Source organism: Taudactylus pleione, unplaced genomic scaffold, assembly GCF_031769625.1.
Source record: "Taudactylus pleione unplaced genomic scaffold, aTauple2 ptg000019l, whole genome shotgun sequence".
NCBI classification, from domain to species: domain Eukaryota; kingdom Metazoa; phylum Chordata; class Amphibia; order Anura; family Myobatrachidae; genus Taudactylus; species Taudactylus pleione.
Genome location: NW_028284421.1, coordinates 26,584,331 through 26,606,491, shown reverse-complemented (window position 1 = coordinate 26,606,491; position 22,161 = coordinate 26,584,331). Strand labels below are relative to the sequence as shown.

General features: G+C 40.9%; 1 protein-coding gene across 5 annotated transcripts in view; it reads right to left on the bottom strand.

The window, feature by feature from the left end:
- LINGO1 (leucine rich repeat and Ig domain containing 1) overlaps positions 1 to 22,161 on the bottom strand; it is a 319,884-nt gene that overhangs the window by 72,061 nt on the left and 225,662 nt on the right. The window lies entirely within an intron of this gene.

The following is a 22,161-nucleotide window of genomic DNA, read 5'->3' as shown; positions in this document are numbered from 1 at the left end:
GCTGCTGTTTTAATCGATCCGTCTCTCCTTCTCTCGCCTCCCTCCCTCTTTGCTCTTTCTTCTCTCCTCTATTCAGATTTCCTTCATATCTATGCCTCTGATTTCTCCTTCTGCTTCTCTAGTCTCCACCTGCCACTCGCTCCTTTACCTACAACTGTATGAAGGTTCATTTTCCACCTAGAATGTTTGGGGGGCACTAAGGAGTGAGTACAGTGGTACTGGGTAGAGCACAGAGGGACTGCTGTAAGATGTAGTGCAGGAGTGGTAGTCAAGGAATTGGATAGGATCCTAACAAACCCCCACTGCCATATGCGATACTTCTAATTAAAAAATTAATTAATGAGAAAGTGAGGGATAAAACTGTGATGACAGATAAGCGGGTGGGGAGGAGGGAATAAAGGCTAGCGAAGAGAGAGAGCCATAAAGATGAAAATAGACATAGGCCTGAATTTACAACGCAGGAATAAAGCTTTCAAAATGGCATGTTTTCCTCTGGAAATAGGTCTGATACATTCTGCTTGGTCAGTATAAAACCTAAAAAGCACCAAATTAAAAAGCATAATTGTTTTTCATACATAAGAAAATGCACCCAGTTCATAGAGATAGAATAATATCTGAACATGGCTAATGAATCTATGTGTGGGAGTGTGTTTTAGTGATCAGATTATGAGACAGATGTATAGATAGATATACAGAATTTTACAATAACATGTAGATTATGGTAGTATTAAGTGAAACAAGTTTTCTCTCCTTCAAAATCATCTGACTTTCTGAATCCATCCAAACTCCCAGAAACCTTTTATTCTGCCCTATATATTTCATTCTGTCACCTGAGGCGAAGAGCAAAATCTCTCTCTTCACCAGAGGGGCAGTAACGCAGTGACTTGATGACAGTGATATGTTTAATGGGTTAAAGGGCTAGTCCCATGCTCGAGAAAAAGTAATCTACTAAGTGACACATTTAAATGGACAATAAAGAACTGTATCCTGCCAAAGACTGGAGAAATCTGATACTACTAGGATGAAACTCAAACTAAAAGGAATCTGGAAAGACCGCAAGATGACAAAAGAAAAACAATTAGAGTTTGTAGTTTCATACGGAATCTATATAATTGGTATATTAACAAGGTCCTATATGCTTAATGTATCTATGAAATGTACACATATTTGTAAAGAAGAAATGGAATTTTGACAGATTTAGTTGGGGTCTAAAAATGTATATTCCCTAACAGCCTGTAGGGGGTGTCATATTCTTAGCCAAACAGAGAATTCATTTTTGATTAAGCAAAATCTTTCATTGGGCTGCAGAGGCAACAATGACATCTCAAGGCTAGAAGTACAGTACTACCTAGCATTGCGAAAAGTAGGAATATTGACAATGGACATATTGTTATAAAGAAGCAGATTACTATAAAATGTGTCTTGGCATTATGACATGGACAGCTAGGTTAGAAAAGGAATTACAGTTGTCTGTAAAGATATATCAGACTTGCTATCGCTGATAGATTTTCTTACAAGTTGACATTGTTTACAAAGTACAAATAAGCAGACGTGTAGTGACTCATAGCAACCAACATGCTTCTATTGTCCACCGTGCATTACAATGATCAAGCCCGTTGGCGACAAAAAGGTAACCTGCGAGAAGTAAAACTAACCTTACATTACCCCCTGGTATTTTAACATTTTATATGGCTTTCATTTGATTTTATTATAAGTGCAAAGCATGCAAATACATGTGTAAGGAAAGTCTTCATGCATGTGCATTTCAGGGCTCAGTCCAATCATCTCTATGACAGGCACTGTGTGTATTACCCAACAAGAGTTAATGAGAATAGTTTAATTTGCTTTGTGTCATATTTTCCATTCATTTCAATTTCTCATTCATTTCACAGGCCCCTTCAATCCAGTCGTGTTGATGTGACATGTAGAAATGCCAATGAAATGAATGGCAAGCTGACGTGAATGAGTTTCACAGCATTGTTAGTTGCTTTTTCTTTGCCCACATCAATAAATATTTCCTTAATTTCTATTGATGTGTGATCAGAGCATGGAGTCCCCAGAAGTCCCATTATCGATAGCTGAAGGCTATAGTGGGAAGTCACTTATGATTGGCTCAGTTCACAGTCACCGTGCAGTCAGACTCTGGGAAGTTCTCTTTCGTGAATGTAGATTTCTTATCGAATTAAACTTTATTTTACACATTTCTGTGTGATGTGCATTTTATTATTCTAGTATAATAGTGATCCTTTACTATTATATTGGGACCATAGAGGTAATAAATATGCCACTCCAAGGGTCCCAATATTCCTCATCATTCTGGTCCCCACAGCCTAGTGATGAACCCCCTGCTTTACAGCATGTGGTTGGTAGATTATGGGTGAGGGTTAAACATTGATGATTTTTTAAAAAAGCTCAACCCCACACTAATATGCCTGGGTCTGGTTCCCACTATGATGGGAAGATCCCATGCTGTCGGAAAACCTGTTTTATTCAAACCAGACCAAGGCTGTCTAATCTGAGGCTAGTGGATTAAAATGATATGCAGCATGCCTATGTTCTGAGGCTGTATCTGCATGCAAAACGCTATGTTACAGTGTCACAGCTGCTGACACTGTAACATAGCATTTCACATGCAGATATAACCACAGTCGCTCACAGAATATAGGCTGCATATCATTTTAATCAGCAGAAGCTGCTTGTGTATCCCATTCGCATCATTAATAGAATGCCTTGTTATGGGAAAAAGTCGCAGGAAAAGACACCCTACGCTCTCACGCTTTATGTGTAGTGCAACTTGTAGCACACGGAGGATAGATGTATGTGGACACATCTGTATCTTTACCGCAATATTTTTTTGGCCATTAAAAACCACAATATATAAATAACTGTCTAAACATTTGCCAAATCCTTACAACCTATTCTCAACCTACTTACAGGCTGCTACCAAGACCTTTAATGTATTCCCCCCTCCTGTTTAATTATATGTACTTTTTAAGGGGCACCCAGACAGTGAGAAGTCTCCAGCCACAAGGAACAGAAATCACAATGAATCACATCATTTCTTTGCTTGTCTATAGTTTGTATATAGTCTTACATGCCTCAATGGTCTTTTCTATAGTGTATAATCTTACTGACTACTCTGCCAGCTTTACCTTACACAGCATTATTCTCTTTGCTTTCCCTCTTCTCCAAACAGATGTATTTACCTCTTCACACACTATTTCCCTCATTTCTCTCTCTATTATCAGACCCCATCCCATTTCCTCGTTCCTTCCCTTCTCCCTTCCCCTTCCAATCACTTTTTCATTACTGACCTTTTTACTTATCTCAATATACACAATGGAGCCATAATTAACTGTTACAAGAGTGAGCGGAATGGACAGCACCTTGAGGACTGAGCAGCTCGCTCTCAAGTTTATGACAGCTTAAAAGACTGATGACAAATTCCTGCTATTGGGAAGCGACAAAGACAGGGGAGTATACATAATCCAGGGACACAGATGTATTATAAGAATGAATATGAATAATACCAGTGCAGCCATATTTTACAAGCATCACCTTTAAAATAGCTATGTATGGAAATCATAACAAATACCATTAAGCATCTACTGCTGTACATGCAATAGGCTGACATGAGCTAGGTTGAGGCAGAATAACCCATTACATATGGATGTACCTTATAACCAGATAGTGCATAGTGTATATGGTAAACAAGCCCTAGTATGTGCCATTACGCAGTTACGGTGGGGCATCTGGTATTAAATCCAGCGAGACTGGAAGGAAGGATCATGTTTTGCACATTCTTGAACTGTACGGAAAAGCAGGGTGGGTTGGGTTGATGGTATAAAGATTGCCATGTCACAGACCTTTTCCGTGGAGCCCAAACACCTTATTTTGCATGCAGAGAAACTGATGCACAGCCATCTGTGCACGCAGCATAACCACCATATCTCTCCTTTTATGGTTTCTATTTTTGTAACACTTATGCAGTCTGCACTAAGGTACCCAGCAACAACCGTGTTCACATTCTGTTTGCAGCAGCATTTTTGGAAAGTTGTTAAGACTGTGGATAAGGAAGGAGTCCAATGCAATTAGGCAATTTTAGGATTTAATTAAACATGTAGCTTTTGCCATCTTCCTGATTTTTGTTACAAACCAAATAAAATAAGGATACAGGAGGCCGCCTCTTTGTGTGACTCCAAATTCAATCTAATTAATACTCCCAAAACTTTTAATATAAACATTTTTTTTTTAAAGAAAACAAAATCAAACAACCAAAAAATATTATTACGAAGATATACAGTAATCCTAACAACATAATTTACCTGCCTTACACTTTCTGGCCATCCAGAGTTCATCTACTATGAATAAACCCTTTTATCCTCAGTAATATACAACAATACAAATACATTATTCTAACCACTATTTCAGAAATACATAAGTTATGTATCTTTTTAGTGGTCTCCAGTTCTTTAGTTGTTAATACAATAATATATGCAAAGGAAAGAAGAAAGCACTTTAATCAAAATTGTTATTAATTAAAAAGAAAAAGACAATCTGTGGAACTATGGCTTATGCAGTTATAGAAAGGTTATTACTCAGGGCACTCTCTGGATATAGCAAGCAGTCCAATAGTGAGACCTTCAAATATCTTCAAATAAATGTTAAGGTGCCCACACACTGGACGATTTTAACCACGATTTGCACTAAAACAGGGCATCGGAACGGAAAAACGTGCAAATCGCACAGCTTCCAGGAACGATAACGATTTCATGCACGGTCCCGCGGGTTGTTTGTCGTATCTTCAGATCTTACCTACCACAGCAATCTCCTTAACGATTCACTGGAAATCATTAAGGACACACAATACTAGTCACATTGCACAGTTTAGCAAGATATCGTCTTTCCAGGAGTGCCGGTGAGTTGCCTGGGGAGTTCAAGGGAAATCGTTGACGACGTTGCTTCTTTTGCGAGTCATCCACTGTGTGGGCACCTTTAGAAGTTTTATGTAGGGACACCATGCACAATATGTGGTAACGCTTTATAAGGCATCATAAAGCGTGGCAGAAAACAAAAGGCGCACATAACTCACCAAGGGAAGGATATTGAGATAAAATAACAGGAAAAAGGTTGGATTTGTACCTAGTTTATCCTGTTGTTATATCATGTGACAGATTTGGTGCATGTCTAAAGCTGGGTACATACTAAACGACTGTGTACCCAGCGATGCAACACACGACCCCAGCGCCGACGTGCTGACTTATTGGGTGGTCCGTACACACTGGGCGATCTGGTGCCCGACCGCCTGATATGCTGGCCCCCGCCGCATGCCATCAACCGCATCGTATGATCTTCCCCACTATGTACAAAAAATCAGGCGATGCGATTGACGACCCCACGGGAGCGCACACTACACAATGTAGTGATTACACCCTGCACGCTATTGACGATTTGACGTTCCGATGCGCCTTAACACGACTGCACATGGCTCAGACTGATAATTGTTTGCTCTGGATGATACAAGGCAAGTCAAGGCATTACATCTATTATACATAATGAGTTTACATTCTCTCTCCACAGTTATGCACTAGAGATGAGGGGAAGGAATAGAGGGAGACAGGAACAATAGGGGCAAAAATAGGTGGTTATGGGATGAATAGGGGGAGTTTGTAGGAAATAGGGGTAGACGAGAGAAATAGGCTGGAGGAATAGGGTGAAAAATAGTGGTAGATAGGTGGATTAGGGCGAAGAATAGGAGGAGGCAGAGGGAATAAGAATAGGGGGAAATGGTAGGAACATGGTGAGAGTGATGGGAAAGTGGGAGAAAAGAGAGAAACCTCCCCCTGCACAATAGTTAGAGACCCAAATAATGACAGGTAAAAATAAATACTAATATATATATATATATATATATATACATGCACACATACACACTACCATTTAAAAGTTTGGGATCACTTAGAAATGTCCTAAGAAAAGCACTGTTTTTTTCAATGAAGATAACATTAAATTAATCAGAAATACTCTATACATTATTAATGTGGTAAATGACTATACTAGCTGCAAACGTCTGGTTTTTAAAGGAATATCTACATAGGTATATAGAGGTCCAATTCCAGCAACCATCACTCCAGTGTTCTAATGGTACATTGTGTTTGCTAAGCGCATTAGAAGACTAAAGGATGATTAGAAAACCCTTGAAAACCTTTGTGCAATTATGTTAGCACAGCTGGAAACGGGTTTGCTCGTTAGAGAAGCTGGCTTTCCTTTGAGCTAGCTGAGTATCTGAAGCATCACATTTGTGGGTTTGATTATACTCTCCAAATGGCCAGAAAAAGAGAACTTTCATGTGAAACTCAACAGTCTATTCTTGTTCTTAGAAATGAAGGCTATTCCATGCGAGAAGTTGCCAAGAAACTGAACATTTCCTACAACGGTGTGTACTACTCCCTTCAGAGAACAGCGCAAACAGGCTCTAACCAGAGTAGAAAGAGAATTGGGAGGCCCCGGTGCACAACTGTGCAAGAAGACAAGTACATTAGAGTCTCTAGTTTGAGAAATACACGCCTCACAAGTCCTCAACTGGCAGCTTCATTAAATGGTACCCACAAAACGCCAGTGTCAACGTCTACAGTGAAGAGGTGACTCCGGGATGCTGGCCTTCTAGGCAGATTGGCAAAGAAAAAGCCATATCTGAGACGAAAAAGATTAATATGGGCAAAAGAGCACAGACATTGGACAGAGGAAGATTGGAAAACAGTGTTATGGACAGACGAATCGAAGTTTTAGGTGTTCGGATCACATAGAAGAACATTTGTGAGATGCAGAACAAGTGAAAAGATGCTGGAAGAGTGCCTGACGCCATCTGTCAAGCAGGTAATGTGATGGTCTGGGGCTGCTTTGGTGCTGGTAAAGAGGGAGATTTGTACAAGGTAAAAAGGATTTTGAATAAGGAAGGCTATCACTCCATTTTGCAACGCCATGCCATACCCTGCGGACAGCGCTTGATTGGAGCCAGTCTCCACCTCCAACAGGACAATGACCCAAAGCACACCTCCAAATTATGGCTGTGTTCGCACCATGCAATTCTATGGATCGTGGGTGCGAACGCATTCGTACCTGGTTGCGCAACTCACCATATGTGGCGCGATTTGCCGCTCAAGCGCACTTCCCTGTTGTCTTCGCCCACAAAATAGCTTTGGAAGAATTGGGCTTCCTTTTGAAGTGCTGGCAGCAGACCTCCCACCAAGTGTTACACCTGCCCCTGAACCGTGAAAGTCAACATAATGCCGTATTCTACAACCTTATGTAATTTGGAAACAGCCATTGTACTTCCAAATACAGTGCATGAAGTGAACATGCTCGGGGTGGCTATCCATTAGCAGGCTGTCCATGGTTTGGATGTTTGAGGGGCGAAAGCAGCACCTTACCAGTGCTGCAACACATGCTGGGGGCCTTCTCCTACCACTTGAGGGCATTGCAGTACTGACACTTGTGACTCATGTTACCTAGGGCTACAGTGCTATCTGCCTCATAAGCCACATCAGGATCATACACTGTGCTCGCCTTTCAACTAGTCTTCCAGGATATTTTTGTTCATATTGAGATTGTGCTGCTCTGCGCACCTCGGGATGATCTTGCTGGTACCTGGTCACCTCTGCTCTGCGCACCTCGGGGTGATCTTGCTGGTAACCTGGCCACCCCTGCTCTGCGCACCTCGGGGTGATATTGCTGGTACCTTGCCATTGCTGCTCTGTTCCCCTCAGGGTTATTTTGTTGGTACTTATCCACGGCAGCACCGTGCACTGTAGAATTAAACTGCGCATATTTCCTTGCCGCATCCTGAAGTTGCTTCCTCCTTTTTGGTGTGGGTGTATCTGGCTTGACATTTGGTAGGAGGGTTCTTGGGGACAAGAAGAGGTTATGCCTTTAAGAGGTGTGAGGCGGAGTCGGGCTGGGGGAGGAGTGGTGTGGTGCACACTTTTTGAGGTTCACGTGGCAGATACGCATCACAATGGCTTCTAGAGAGGTCCTGTGTAAAGTGTAGCCTCCTCACGGGGTGATATTCAGCACAAAAAACTCATATAGAGCTCAACATTGCGGTAAACCTCGAAGACTAAAGCTGGCCACACACTAGACCAACTTACATCCAACCAGCCAACTTGTTGATTGGTTGGAATGAAATTCTGGTAACGTATGGTAGTAAATGATGATCAGTAATTTGCTCCTAAATGCCAGAAAACAGATGAAAATGGTCGTCAGACAAGTTTGTTAAATGTTTGATCTAAACAATTTGTTCAAACAACAGTTTTTGTCCATTTTCCGGCGTTTGGGAGCAAATTGCTGATTGTCATTTCATTCCTTCCCAGGAATTCCTTTCCTCTCCTTACCAGATTTTAATTCCAACCAATCAACAAGTTGGCTGGTTGGATGTAAGTTGGTCTAGTGTGTGGCCAGCTTAACTTCAACAGTTGCCCAACCACAACCAGTTCACATAAACCACCATAGGTAAAGGGTTGGGACATGTCAAGGAGGTACACAGCAGAGCTGGTGTAGTTGTCCTCCTTGATGTCGCGGGACATGATGGAGAACTCCTCCCAGTTGTCCACAATGTGCCACACAATTAGTTAACACACCTCCCTGACCATTAGCTGATTGTCATATGTGAGATAGTAGAGAGACAAGAACAGACAGGCTTCCTCTCCTGTGATGGGGACAATGGTGTGAGGCACCCTTCCCTTTAACGTTCAAAAACTCAATTGTCGTATTCAAGAAAATGAAATATCCGAATACAAAGAAAGTGAAGTATCCAAATGGAAAAAACCTAGTCTGTAGTCCTTAGCAGTGGCGACTCCAGAGGTGTGGCTGCAGACAGTCCAGTATTCAAATAGTGGAGCCACACCAACTGTCACCCCAACTGCTGCCAAACATCACTGGCAGTTGGTGTGGCTTCCCTATTTGAAAATTGGACGAGAGGTGTGGAAAAATGCTGCAAAGTAAGAATACTTTAAAAAAACAGAAGTTTTAATGTTTTTTTTGTATCAATTCAAGAGAGAAAATACACCAAGGTGCTTAAATAACACTAATAACTATAAATGCAGCAGTCAATAAAAAAGGGGAAATTGCAACCCCACAAGAGACAAAAATTGGAAAAAAGACTGCGCTAATATACAGACATGGACATATAAAAAGTTAATTTAATACAATACAATGAAATACACATACCAATAAACACATAGCAATGAACAAAGACAATGAATAATGAATAGATGAAATAATATGGCTAGATAAATAAATAATTAATAATAATAATAATAAAAAAAAAAAAATCACAATAATCGCAATAATAAAAGAATGGATAGAATGTTCTTGATACAATATATAATGTAATAGCCCTAGTACTGTGTCCCGAAAATGAATCAATAGTCTGTGGTTTTGTGCACAGTCAAAGTGCAACAGTTGCAAAAGTTAGTATCCACCAATTGGATTCAATAGTAACTGTATTGATACCATGTGTCCGCTAAATGTATCAGGTTCATAGGAGTGGCTAAGACAGGACTCAATATAATAATAGGAAGAGCCACTGTATAAGGAACCTATAGCAAATCACCCTGTCAGCCACTACAGCATCCAGCCGGCTTAGATGAAATAGATGATGGTAGACGGTGTAAAAACTCAAAGCAGGTAAAGCTGTTCCGGTGACCGGTACTCACGTCTGTATAATAGAGCCGACTGAGTGAAAGGCCGGCTCTATGAGTTGCTCACGTATGTGTGAGAAGGCCACCTGGATAAAGGATTTGTATCAGTGCTGTGTGAAGTCCAACATATAGGAGGCGCGGCCGCGACTTCTGGAATGTAGAGATATACACTTGTTGTAGTATCCACAGCACGGAAAGAGCGGCAGGTACAGAGTGTTTTAGCGGTGGTGATCGGCAACAACAGAACGAATAGTGGGGCTGGGGGGCAGCTACGTGTTTCGTCCCGATCTTGGGACTTTTTCAAGATAGGTCAAGCTGCACAAAACCACAGACTATTGATTCATTTTCGGGACACAGTACACTGGGGCTATTACATTATATATTGTATCAAGAACATTCTATCCATTCTTTTATTATTGTGATTATTGTGATTTATTTATTTTTTTATTATTAATTATTTATTTATCTAACAATATTATTTCATCTATTCATTATTCATTGTCTTTGTTCATTGCTATGTGTATTTCATTGTATTGTATTAAATTAACTTTTTATATGTCCATGTCTGCATATTAGCGCAGTCTTTTTTCCATTTTTTGTATCAATTAACAAAATGCAAAGTGAATGAACAGAAGAGAAATCTAAATCAAATCAATATTTGATGTGGTCACCCTTTGCCTCAAAACAGCATCAATTCTTCTATGTAGACTTGCACACACTTTTTGAAGGAACTCGGCAGAGAGGGTGTTCCACACATCTTGGAGCACTAACCACAGATCCTGTGGATGTAGGCTTGCTCAAATCCTTCTGTCTCTTCATGTAATCCCAGACAGACTCGATAATATTGAGATCAGGGCTCTGTGGGGGCCATATCATCACTTCCAGGACTCCTTGGTCTTCTTTACGCTGAAGATAGTACTTAATGACATTGTCTGAATGTTTGGGGTTGTTTTCCTGCTACAGAATAAATTGGTTTACATACCCTGTCCTGACAGCTGGTACCGGAATGCATGATGAATGCTGTTGAAAGATACCTTAAGCCGGGTACACACTAGACGATATGTTGTCCAATCCCGCGGATTGGGCACATCATCTAGTGTGTACCTACTATGCGCGTTTCACGGGTCATTCATTGGGGTCTTTCCTTTGGCCTGCATGCACAGCTGATGAAGCGACCCAGCTGATGAACAATTTATCGGGCGGTCATTCACCAGTGTGTACCGCCTGATATATTCATTGGTATCATCGGGCATCACATTGGCGGGAAACTTAGTGTGTACCCAGCCTGAGATAAGCTGTTTTTTTTTTTCATTTTATTATTGTACGTGTGTTACCTTTATTATTACAGTATTCCATATTTTTTTTATATGCTATGATGTTTGGTTTATTTTCTTCTTTTGAACCATTGATGTTGGAGGCATAATATACTGCACATACAGGGCTTAAGTTACACACTATGCCGATATTCATGCAAACTGTATGATGGTGCGACTGATGATGTGTCTACAGTCGCACCAAATGGTAATGCAGCGTCTATTTACACTGCGAGTGGACGTCTCTTGCACATTCAAACCCACGGATGTGCACCAGGGAAGGGCTTTGTAGTGGCATTAGCATAATTGCGGAAAAAAGGGCGAGGACATCCGTGACTGCGTCCGCCTCAGAATCAGGCCCATATTCTGGAGAAATAGGACATCCCTGGATAAGTACAGGTTCGCAGATAAGCACTTCCAATTTTTAAACCTTTCAAGTAACAAGAATTAGAATATTTGTATGAATGATAAAAAAATAAGTCTACGGTATCATTACAAATGGCAAATCAGTCAGATCTAGGAGAGACAGTAACTTCTTTTATGGTTGAGTCTCCACTTTCCATACAAACATGACATTGTTTTACCACTAGTGATTCTGCTTGATACATAATTCAGATAGTTAACAAAACTAATCTTCCTATTTGCAATGAAGGCAGAAAATGAGCTCAGGTTGCACACAGCGGAGGAGTGCAGAGACCTCTTGGACTGGCAATGCTAAGGAATGTCTTGATAGTCACACAGTCTAATGTGTAATCATAGCGTATCACAGATTACTGACTGATCTATGTAATTACAGCATGATGAGAGGAGGAGGGAGTAGACTGAGAAGCCAGAGAGAAGGGGGGTTGCGGTTATGGAGAAGGGAGAAAACTAAGCAGAGGGAGAGGTATCGGGTTTGTAGGAAAATGTAAGAGAAAAAGATATTACCGAAGACATTGTAAAGTGAGACCTCACTGGGGGTCCTAGAACATACTTAGGGGGTCCTACGACAATGTTACACATAAGGTCCAAATGCAATACAAGTGCAAAACAAAAAAATGGTCTAGCATGAAGCCATCAATGAGACAGATCAAGGGAAGAAAAGCTTTGACCCAGGTGAATGGGTTTGGGAGACAGTAATGAAATGAGTGGGAAGCAATGTTTTGCTCAGGTAAATGAGTATAATACAACTCAGGATAAGGAATGATCAGCAGGAATAAATGAAGGGTGTTTGCCTGCAGGGTGACCCACAGAACATTCAGGACATGTCACCAGCACTGTCTGGTTTGGTGACACAGCCTAGGGCAGTGGCACTGTGCCCCTAATCTGAGCTACCATATGGCACTTACACAGCAATGACAAGGACAGAGCTCACTGCCTGAGAATGGAAAGGACAAGAGGGACTGCCGTGGAATGCCGAGATAAAAAGCGAGCGACACAGAAATTTGGGGAGGTTGAAGAGGCAGTTAGCGCGCTCGGAGATTAGAGATCAAGGAGAGAATGAACCGGATAGACATAGGGTAGGCGATGCATTCAGGAATTAATGTTTAATGACAAGAACATGATTACAGTAAAAGCTAAAGGAGGTAAACTGTAATGAATTAAGCAAGAGGTAAGTGGAAATACCACAATGATTTAAAGTGTGAAAGAGAAAGTAATAGGATGAAAACAATCCATCACGTAAGACGCAAAGCCTGGCATTGAAAGTGTTATTCAAAGGTGATACTAATGTGAGAAAGACATATAAAGCTGAGAAATGACAACTTCTCACCTTTAATTAGCAAGTGTCACAGAGTGGGGAGAGAGCAGGGAAAACAAGGTGTAGGGAGCTGACATTAGGGAGCAGAACACAGACACCGAGCTCTGGGCAATATTTACATAGGGGCTCAATGGCAGCTTTCATACAAATCTCTACCTAATATACTGTATGGCAACACACAGCAGTGCTAGAGGACATCCCACTGCAGCGTATGGCACCATGGAACAGTGTGCCCATGCACCACTATGCTCAGTAGTAATGCTTGCTTCTTTCTCCTGATAGGCTAATGCTCTATGCCAATATTTGTATCTTTATACCGCACACAAATAATCATTTAGTTTGTATTGTCTCTGAATAAAAAAGTATTCTACATACATGGAGAAAGGTAAAAGTAGACAAAGTAGTATAACATTATTAAAACATTTCATGGTAAAAACAATCCTCTCTTAAAACAATAATGACATAAAAAAATTATATAAGTCCTTGTTCTAGAAAGAATTGTTACAATGTTAATGAAACAGATGTCTTATAAAGTAAACAATAGTTAAGACGTCTTGGAGAGAAAATTTTGGTAAAAATACAGTTTTTTAGACTATCCTATATTTTGGAATAATAATTTTGTTTTAATAGTTTTTTTTTTTTTTAAGTTTATTGAAGTGTTTATTTTTTGCTGAAATGTATTCCATGCCCACATCTGCTAGTTTGTATCAAAATTACCTGAGGATTGAGGCGAAAACATTCATTAGTAATAGAATGGAATGCATTACAACCATTTCAATATATATATATATATATATGGGATACAGAAATACTGGAAATATATATATATTTCAAGTATTGCTGTATCCCACTGTAATGAAACAAAACACATACAGTATATGTAGAGTTAAGCAGAGTTTTACTTGAATGCAATGCTGCAATGGAGCAGGCCATTTCAGAGGGCTGCATAATTTCAGTGATACAATCTTTGAGTCCCTCTTTAAATTTACTTTTCCACAACATGGCCATTTTGCACTGTATATTAACATTTTAATTTCACAGAATTTTACATGTACGCTTAAGATGAAATTCCTCTGGTAAGCTGCAGAGAATGTCATGGACAGATGTGAAATTAGCAAATATTCCAAAGAAGTTTTAAAAGTTTTGCTGATCTTTAGATGTAGATAAACCAGTGCTCGAAGTTGGAATTTAGAGGTGGGGGTATGGAGATTGAATTCCCCCCCCCTTCCATATCACCCCATTGTACGTCTCACCCCCCCCACTCACACACACACACACTTCTTCCACCCTGCTCCCCTCTGTCACACCCTGCCCTTCTCACTGATTCCCTCTCTCTTTTACCCCTACAATACTAACTGCCTGCTTCCCTGTGTCTGCTCCCTCTCTCACACCCTTCCGTTCCCTTTCTCTAATTCCCACTGACCTGCGCTGCTGGAATGGAGCCGCCGGGAGCATCGGGTCTTCTAATCCTGCGCCACTGTGAGCCAATGAGACGCTGCCACTTTGCAGTGTCTCATTGGCTAGCGACACGCGAGTTCCACGATTTGCTGGTGGCCAGAGCGAGCTGCTTATTTAGTGCAGCCGGGACCCAATGCTTTGTCCCGGCTACATGCAGCTAATCCGGCTCCGCTGTGAGCTAATGAAAAGCTTCTCATTGGCTGGTGGCCCGCGAACCCCGCGATTGGCTGGCAGTCAGAGCGTGCTGCTTACTTAGCGCAGCCGGGACCCAATGCTCTGTCCCGGCTACATGCCAGTGCCGCTGCCGCTGATCGAGATGCATCCCCTGCGGGACACCTCTCTACACATTGCTGCCGCTGTTCCAGTGCTGGGATCCTATACTGGAACCCAGCGCTGATAAATTCTCTCTTCTGAGGCTAAAATTAAGTGGGGCTGGGAAGTGGCGGTATCTCATACCACCGTATACCACCCCACTTCGACCACTGAGGTAAACCCAATGCAAACCCATTGACAGTATAATGTAGATTGACATCCAAGAATTCTGAGTGTGAGCTTCATCCATACGTACCAATGGTCCCTAAATTGCAGATTGTAGAGATTTGTGCATATCAATCTTTTTTTCAGTAATTCCCCACTAATGTTACACTTCTAGACCTCTATACTATGTTCATGGTTTCTGTATTTTCTGAAAATCTAAATCTTTGTATTACAGTATGTTCATGCTATCTGTAAAACTCCTTGGCTTCAGTATTATTAATATTCCTATTTTCAATATTGACTTAACTACATACTAAAATTCCAATGTATAGCAACTGCGTAATAACATTCTTCTTCCTACAATTATTATAATATATTCTTATTTTCTACTCTTTATAAGCAGATATTTATTTAAGAGATATACTTAAAATGCAAACCCGCTAACAGTAGAATGCAAAGTGACTGGCAGGAATTCCGAGTGTTAGAGTCACAGCCAGGGCCGATGCAAGGTTTCTGGATGGCCTAGGCAAAATTTCACCCACCTACCCTGCTCTCTCCAAATAATAATATGCCACACATTAGTGACCCGATTTATAATATAATATGCCACACAGCAGTGCCCCATTGTCATAATATACTATATACAAACGTCCCAGCTAATATGCAACACAGCAGATCCTCAAACTCACACTGTGCCTCATAACACTGCCCCATTTCATAATATGCCACACAGCTGTATCCCAAATTCATAATTATGTTACACATCAATGCCTCCAAAACATATTACACCAAACATTTGTGCCTACAATAAATAATATGCCATGCATTTGTGCCCCTACAAGAGACAGCCTTATTTATTTTTTGCGGATTCAGCGGTGCCCTCCAGTGGCTGGTGCACTTAGGCAGCTGCCTAATGGTAGCACCGGGCCTAATCACAGCCTAGAATTAAGATGGTAAAACTAAAGGGTGAGTATTAAGCCAGTTTACAAAGTGTGACATTTGTGCATGCCCTGAAAAGTGACCGCACGCATAAGGGTCTATGCAGATTTCTGGGATTCTGGAAAATACAACCTCTTTCTTCTGGAGAGGCAGGACAGAGGAGGGAATGGGCATCCTAACATAGAGGGTGTACAGTAAGGGCAACTGAGAACAGATACAGACTAAACAAAGAAAGGCGTATCATTTTGCGCCATGGTACCGTTTGTTCTTAAGAATTAACCTTTAGGGGCATATTCATAAATCCTTTTTTTTACTAAAATAATGTGAAAAGATCCATTTTTTACATCACTCATATTTACCACAGGGCTTTGGAGGCGATTTCATAAATATCTCCATGTCCTAAAATTCGCTTCATTATCGCATTTCCCATACCTCTAATGACAAGTGCGGTATTACTGAATTTACCAAGTGCAAATGTTTTTTGTTGGGTTTATTTCAGGAGTCCTCCTAAGCTAACATCATCTTCAGATGGCTTTAGCATACAGTTTTTGCAGATTTTCCTGGCTTGAACATGATCTTTATGTTTAATATATCTGGGTTTGATGTTCATTAGTGTTTTTATCTATTCTTATGACGCTATACAGCATACTTGCCCACTCTCCTGAAATATCTGTGAGACTCATGAAATTCGGGGAGTTCCCTGTAGTCCCTGACGAGCAGACCAGCCTCAGGTATCCTGGGGGCTTGATCACACAATTTACGGCAAACTGCATCATCACAGCCTCGAACACTGCTGCCACAAATCACTGCATGGCACAGGCCGTGATGATGCAATTTGTGGCAATTATATGTGCCATGTCCCCTGCACCGCCTACATCTCCTGGGGTACAGTCTATTTATTTGAAAAAGCATTTGGTAACATGCAATAACATTAGCACAAATACCCCCAACACTTCTGATTTTCCAGCAGTTGGGCTTAACAATAATGGGTAAGTCACAGTGAACTATGGGTATTTTTTTAATAGGTGGGTATGACTTGGCCCTGAAATGTTGGGATAAATGTAAGCATAGTTAACTCTGGCATTTAAATGAGATAATAAATAAAAAATATGCATTTCATTGGTTAATAACTTCAGGTATAGATTTACTTTTAAGCTCATATTGGAAAACGACACAAGCAATGAAAAAGCGTGGAATCTATTCAAAACATTCCCCACTAATATACACAAAGTGGGTAGTAGTGCTTTTGATGATATAAATGAATTAATATACGCCTAATTACTTAGTAAAATGATATATTTATTAAAACAAATATAGTATAAAAAGCAATTGATAACAAACACAATAAAAAAAAATAGTATAATAAAAATGAGCTGTGGATCAGCAAGCTAAAATATTAGAACAATAATCCACCCTAATTGCATGTCCATATAGGCATATGATATCCGTTCCTATAATGCTCCCGGATAGAATATATATCTCAATGATAGACAATATTCCCCACTAATACACTGGGACCAGGGGATTTGATACAAAAGGTCAAAAATAAAAAAGGTTGACACTAATTTGGTCAATACGAAAAGGTCTAAATGGAAAGGTCGACATTAAAAATGTTAAGCTGTACAGAAGGTCAACAGGTGCAAAAGGACGACATGTAAATGGTCAACACAGAAATGATCAACATACTGTATGTTTTTTAGGAGTTTTTTTTTCTAACCCTAATCTTCACCCTAGCCCTTCCTTTGGTGCCTAAGTCTAACCAAACCTCCTAGTGCCTAACCCTAACCCTCCGGTGAGTGTATAACCCTTAAAAAAATATATAAAAAAATGAAAAAATGTGTCGACCATTTACATGTTGACCTTAATGAGGGGTGACTGAAAAGTTTGTGGCCTAAAGGTACAATAAATGTGCTAAACCAATGGTTCCCAAACTGTGTGCCGTGGCATCCTGGGGTGCCTCAGGTTTGTGGTCCAGCCCCAAATCAAATTACTTATTGTCAATGTAATGTAAATATGTGGACAAACAGAAACACAAACCTGTCCACCACCACATAACTGAACCGGAGGATGGCAGGAAGCACAATTTACTTCACTATACTACTTTACTACATATTTTAAGGATTTCACAATAACAAACTTTTGGCTTAGGGGTGCCATGAAGACAATGCTGATACTCTAGGACGCCATGGTTCAAAAAAATTTGGGAACCACTATGCTAAACAGTTGTTATTATTTTCACATAAAATTTTACTTATTTTAGGATTACATAACAAGTTTCAAATTAATAACTGCTGTTGTTTTTCTTTTACAAACATTTCAAATGGACAGGATGCCTGATTTAAAAAAAATGGACGTAACTGTGCATCGCGCGGTCATCTGCTACATCATCAAAAGTGGTTTAACACCAACAGAGATCTATGAGGAAATGGTTATGACACTAGGGGAGGTTGATCCATCTTACAGCTTGGTTATGAAATGGGCAGCAGAATTCAAAAGAGGAAGAGAGAGCCTTGAAGATGAACCCCATCCCAGGTGGCCCGTCACCATTACCACACAAGAAACCATTGACAAAATCCACATGATATTGGAAGATCAAAGAATAACAGAGCGTTACATTGTCAAACATCTGTGTATCTCACAGGAAGGTGTTCATGCTGTTATTCACAACAAACTCCGAATGACAAAGGTCTCATCTCAATGGGTCCCAAAACGTCTTAGTGTTGAACATCTCACCATGGAAAAGACCAATCGGGCTCTGGGCCTGATTCAGACCCGTTGATGTTGCCCTAGTGCGCACGCCCTAGTGGGTGTGTTGTCGATGGTGATTGACAGCACGCCCCCTTTGGTGGGCGTGCCGGGGGCGTGGCTGCCCAGACGGAGGCGTTCCTATGGGAACGCCTACCGTCTGGGGCCGGCCCCACTGACATCACTAGTGATGTCAGTGGGAGTGCTTTTGGCTCTGATAGAGCCAAAAGCACTCCTGGGCTTGCGAAAGCGAGACCCTACCGCGACCATCATTTTGGCCGCTCGCTATAGCTGTGGGTGGTCACCCACAGCTATGCGAGCGGCCAGGAGGCCGCTCCAAAATGAAGGCGGGATGGCCCTGCTTCAGAGCGAGCTGTGTCAGAGCGTCCGGCTCTGAATCAGGGCCTCTGCTTGATGCAGATTCTGAGAGGTTTCTTCAGCAATTTGTAACCATAGCTGAGACTTGGGTGCATCACTTCCAACCTGACACTAAACAACAATCAAAATAGTGGAAGCATCAGGGATCTCCTGCTCCAAAGAAGGCGAAGCCAGTGCTGTTTGCTGGAAAAGTGATGGCCTCCATCTTTCCGATGCAGGAGTACTGCTGGTGGACTACCTTGAAAAGGGTGAAAATATCACCGGGCCATACTACGCTGATCTTTTGAAGCAGTTACGCCAAAAAATCAAGAAGAATCGACGTGGGAAGTTGACAAGAGGTGTGCTTTTCCACCAAGACAATACTCCAGCTCACAAGTCACTGATGGCCATGACTGGCATCCAGAATTGTGGATTCCAACTGCTTGAACACACACCTGATTCACCTGCTTTGGTACCCTCTGACTACTACCTCTTCCCCAAACTGAAGAAAGATCTCCATTCTGCCACAGACGATGACATCATTGAAGCAGTTGATCAGTTTTTGAGGGTACAAGATGCTGACTTTTACAAGACAGGGATATGTATGTGTGTACACTTACAAGGGGATTATGTTGAAAAAGAACACAATTAAATTGCCTACACATAAATCCTTGTACATTAGGGCAAGAACTTTTCAATCACCCAATGTATAACTGGTGACCTTCTGTACCGTCAACCTTTGTCATGACGACCGTTTGGTGTCAACCAAATAATTTTCTACCTTTTGTATGGAACCAGGACCAGTGAAAGTAAAGCCCCAGTGTGGGCTTCAATAAATCCATCCACTGACCTCAGATGTGCATTTATAAGTTTTCCTGTAGAAGGGGGCAATCACAGCAATTTTTGTGGGTTTTAAAATACCCAAGAACCAGAACGGTGGGTCGGATCACATCACAATGGCCCTGCTCCCGCAGTGCCACAAATCGCAGCATCATTCAGAGCGCCTGGGGCTATGATGATGTGATTTGGGGGCTATGATGATATGATTTGTAAGAATCTCGTCATCACTCCCCCATCCTTCAGGATTCAGAGGGGTAACCTGCTTTGCCAGATGTCCATGTGGACTCTCCAAAATTTGGGAGTTTCCCGGATGTTCTGAAGAGTAGGAAAGTATTCTAAGCACATACCCTTAAGACTTTTGGATATGAATTAACAGATTGGATCAACACAGTGTTTATTAGTATAATGGTGTGTAATCCTACATCTATTCATTAATGTTTGCTGAATGAAGCTTAAAGACCTGTAAACATAAGGATAATTGATCACTCTAGTAAATGCAATGCCAGTAAACAGTGACACTCTTACTAACACTTGACAGACCAGGATTAGGGAAGAGTTGGTGTGTACTGACACTGTAATTGCTATACATCACTATTTGTACAGAGATCCAAAGCAGGATTTGCCAAACTGATAATATAGCAAAGAGCAACAGCGGAGGGTGACAGCTGGTCTTTGCTTCCCTCATACAGGTACCAACGCTCCCTAATTGCAGGTTGTAAATATATGGTGCCTGGAATCGTCTCTATTTTCAATACTGACCTGCTACATAGTTTCTGCAATTCTTAACACCTATTCTATTTTTTATGGTCTTTACAATTAGTTATTTTTAATGCAATAAAAGTATGCTAGAATTAAATTGACAAATCATGACATTATTTGGTACTATAGTGCACCACGGTCCAAGGCTCAGTAGCACAGTGGGCCTAATTTAGAGATGTACGCTAATCCTATACGCAGCTGCTGTGTGAAAATATGCAATTGTAGCAGCCACCAGAATATGTATTGAGACCCCCACTGTTGTCTTTGCAAATCCAAGTATCTGCGTACAACATTGGCTGCAGATCATTCGATGTCAGCACTCCTGAGTGACTCTATGGTCACGTAGAATGGCTACGGGAACTGAGATGCCGTAGCCATGTTTCTTGCGTTTTGGATAGCAGATGCAGGATGACACACCTCTAAAACGGTTGCCACATGCCAGAGATTTTAGCCGACACTCCTCGGTACCACACCCAAATGCTCCCTGACTGTCAATCACGCTGTGAATAAATACTTGCTGTGAGTGACTACGGTAATGTACCTTGATGCATGTGCAGTGCAACTCAGACGCCTGCGCAGATGGCCGATAATCGCTCAACTACAAAATCATGTAGAACAACTCTGAATCGGGCCCACTGTCCCTGTAAACCAGTAGTTCCCAAACTCGGTCCTCAACAGGTCAGGTTTTAAGGCTATCCATCTTAACTTAATTAGTAGCTCAGCCAGTTTGATTATACCATCTGTGCACAAGCATGTATATCCTTAAAACCTGGACTGTTAGGGTGCTTTGAGGACTGATTTTTTGAAAACCTGTTGTAAACTATGCAGGCAACTTCAGAAGTATGACTATCCCCACCAATACAATGGTTAGTCCAGCTGAATGTGAATTCTAAGAAAATCTAAATTTGCATATTTCCAGTGTTGAAGAGCAACACTACAGCGATTTACGGTACTGTAGACACAATGATGTAGAAAATAAATGATATACGTAAATATACTTTAAATAACTGGTTGATCTAATGGAAGTCATAAAATATTATAACTGACATGATTTTATGGGCATTGATCATTTTTAACATGTCGCAATTAAAATAGATTACTGGGCCAGCAGACACATTCAGATTTGTTTGAAGAATTATATTGTCAATTTGCAAGAAAACAACTGCCTATTAGTTCATATGCTTTACATTATTCATTTTTAAGTATATAGTTTGCAATATCAAGAGAGAGGTATACATGACAAGATTCACGGTTATTTAAAAATGTGTTGACACGACAATAGTTATTCTGAGACAATATTAACATATGTACAGGTTTAAATAAATGAAGAAACTTTTGTTGTACTGCCTTGTGAGAACGAAGCAACAATATTTTCCGTAGAGAATTATAAAACAGCGCCACCTTGAGTTGGCAGTTGTTTCTGTTTTGCTCTTTTAAGTGTCTGCTGAGGGTTGCAAGACTGGGAGGACCTATCAGATACCATAATCTCTGTGATATGACAAAGAGGTTACACAGATTTTAGTTTGTTATTGCTCTTCACACTCCTTACCATGGAACCACATACCCCAGTGCAAAATTAATGCAGTGAGCAGCCTTCAGGGCTCTGGTGAACTATGCCCTGTGTAGTATTCATTTTCAATATATATACATATCGGATTACATACAAAAGGTAGACAATGATTTGGTCGACACCAGAAGGTTGACATTACAGAAGGTCAACGGGTACAAAAGGTCGACAGGTTCAAAAGGTCACCATGGAAATATTCGTCACGGAGATGGTCGATATTTTTTTAATGAGCATAATTTTGAGGGTTAGTTACTAGGAGGGATGGTTAGG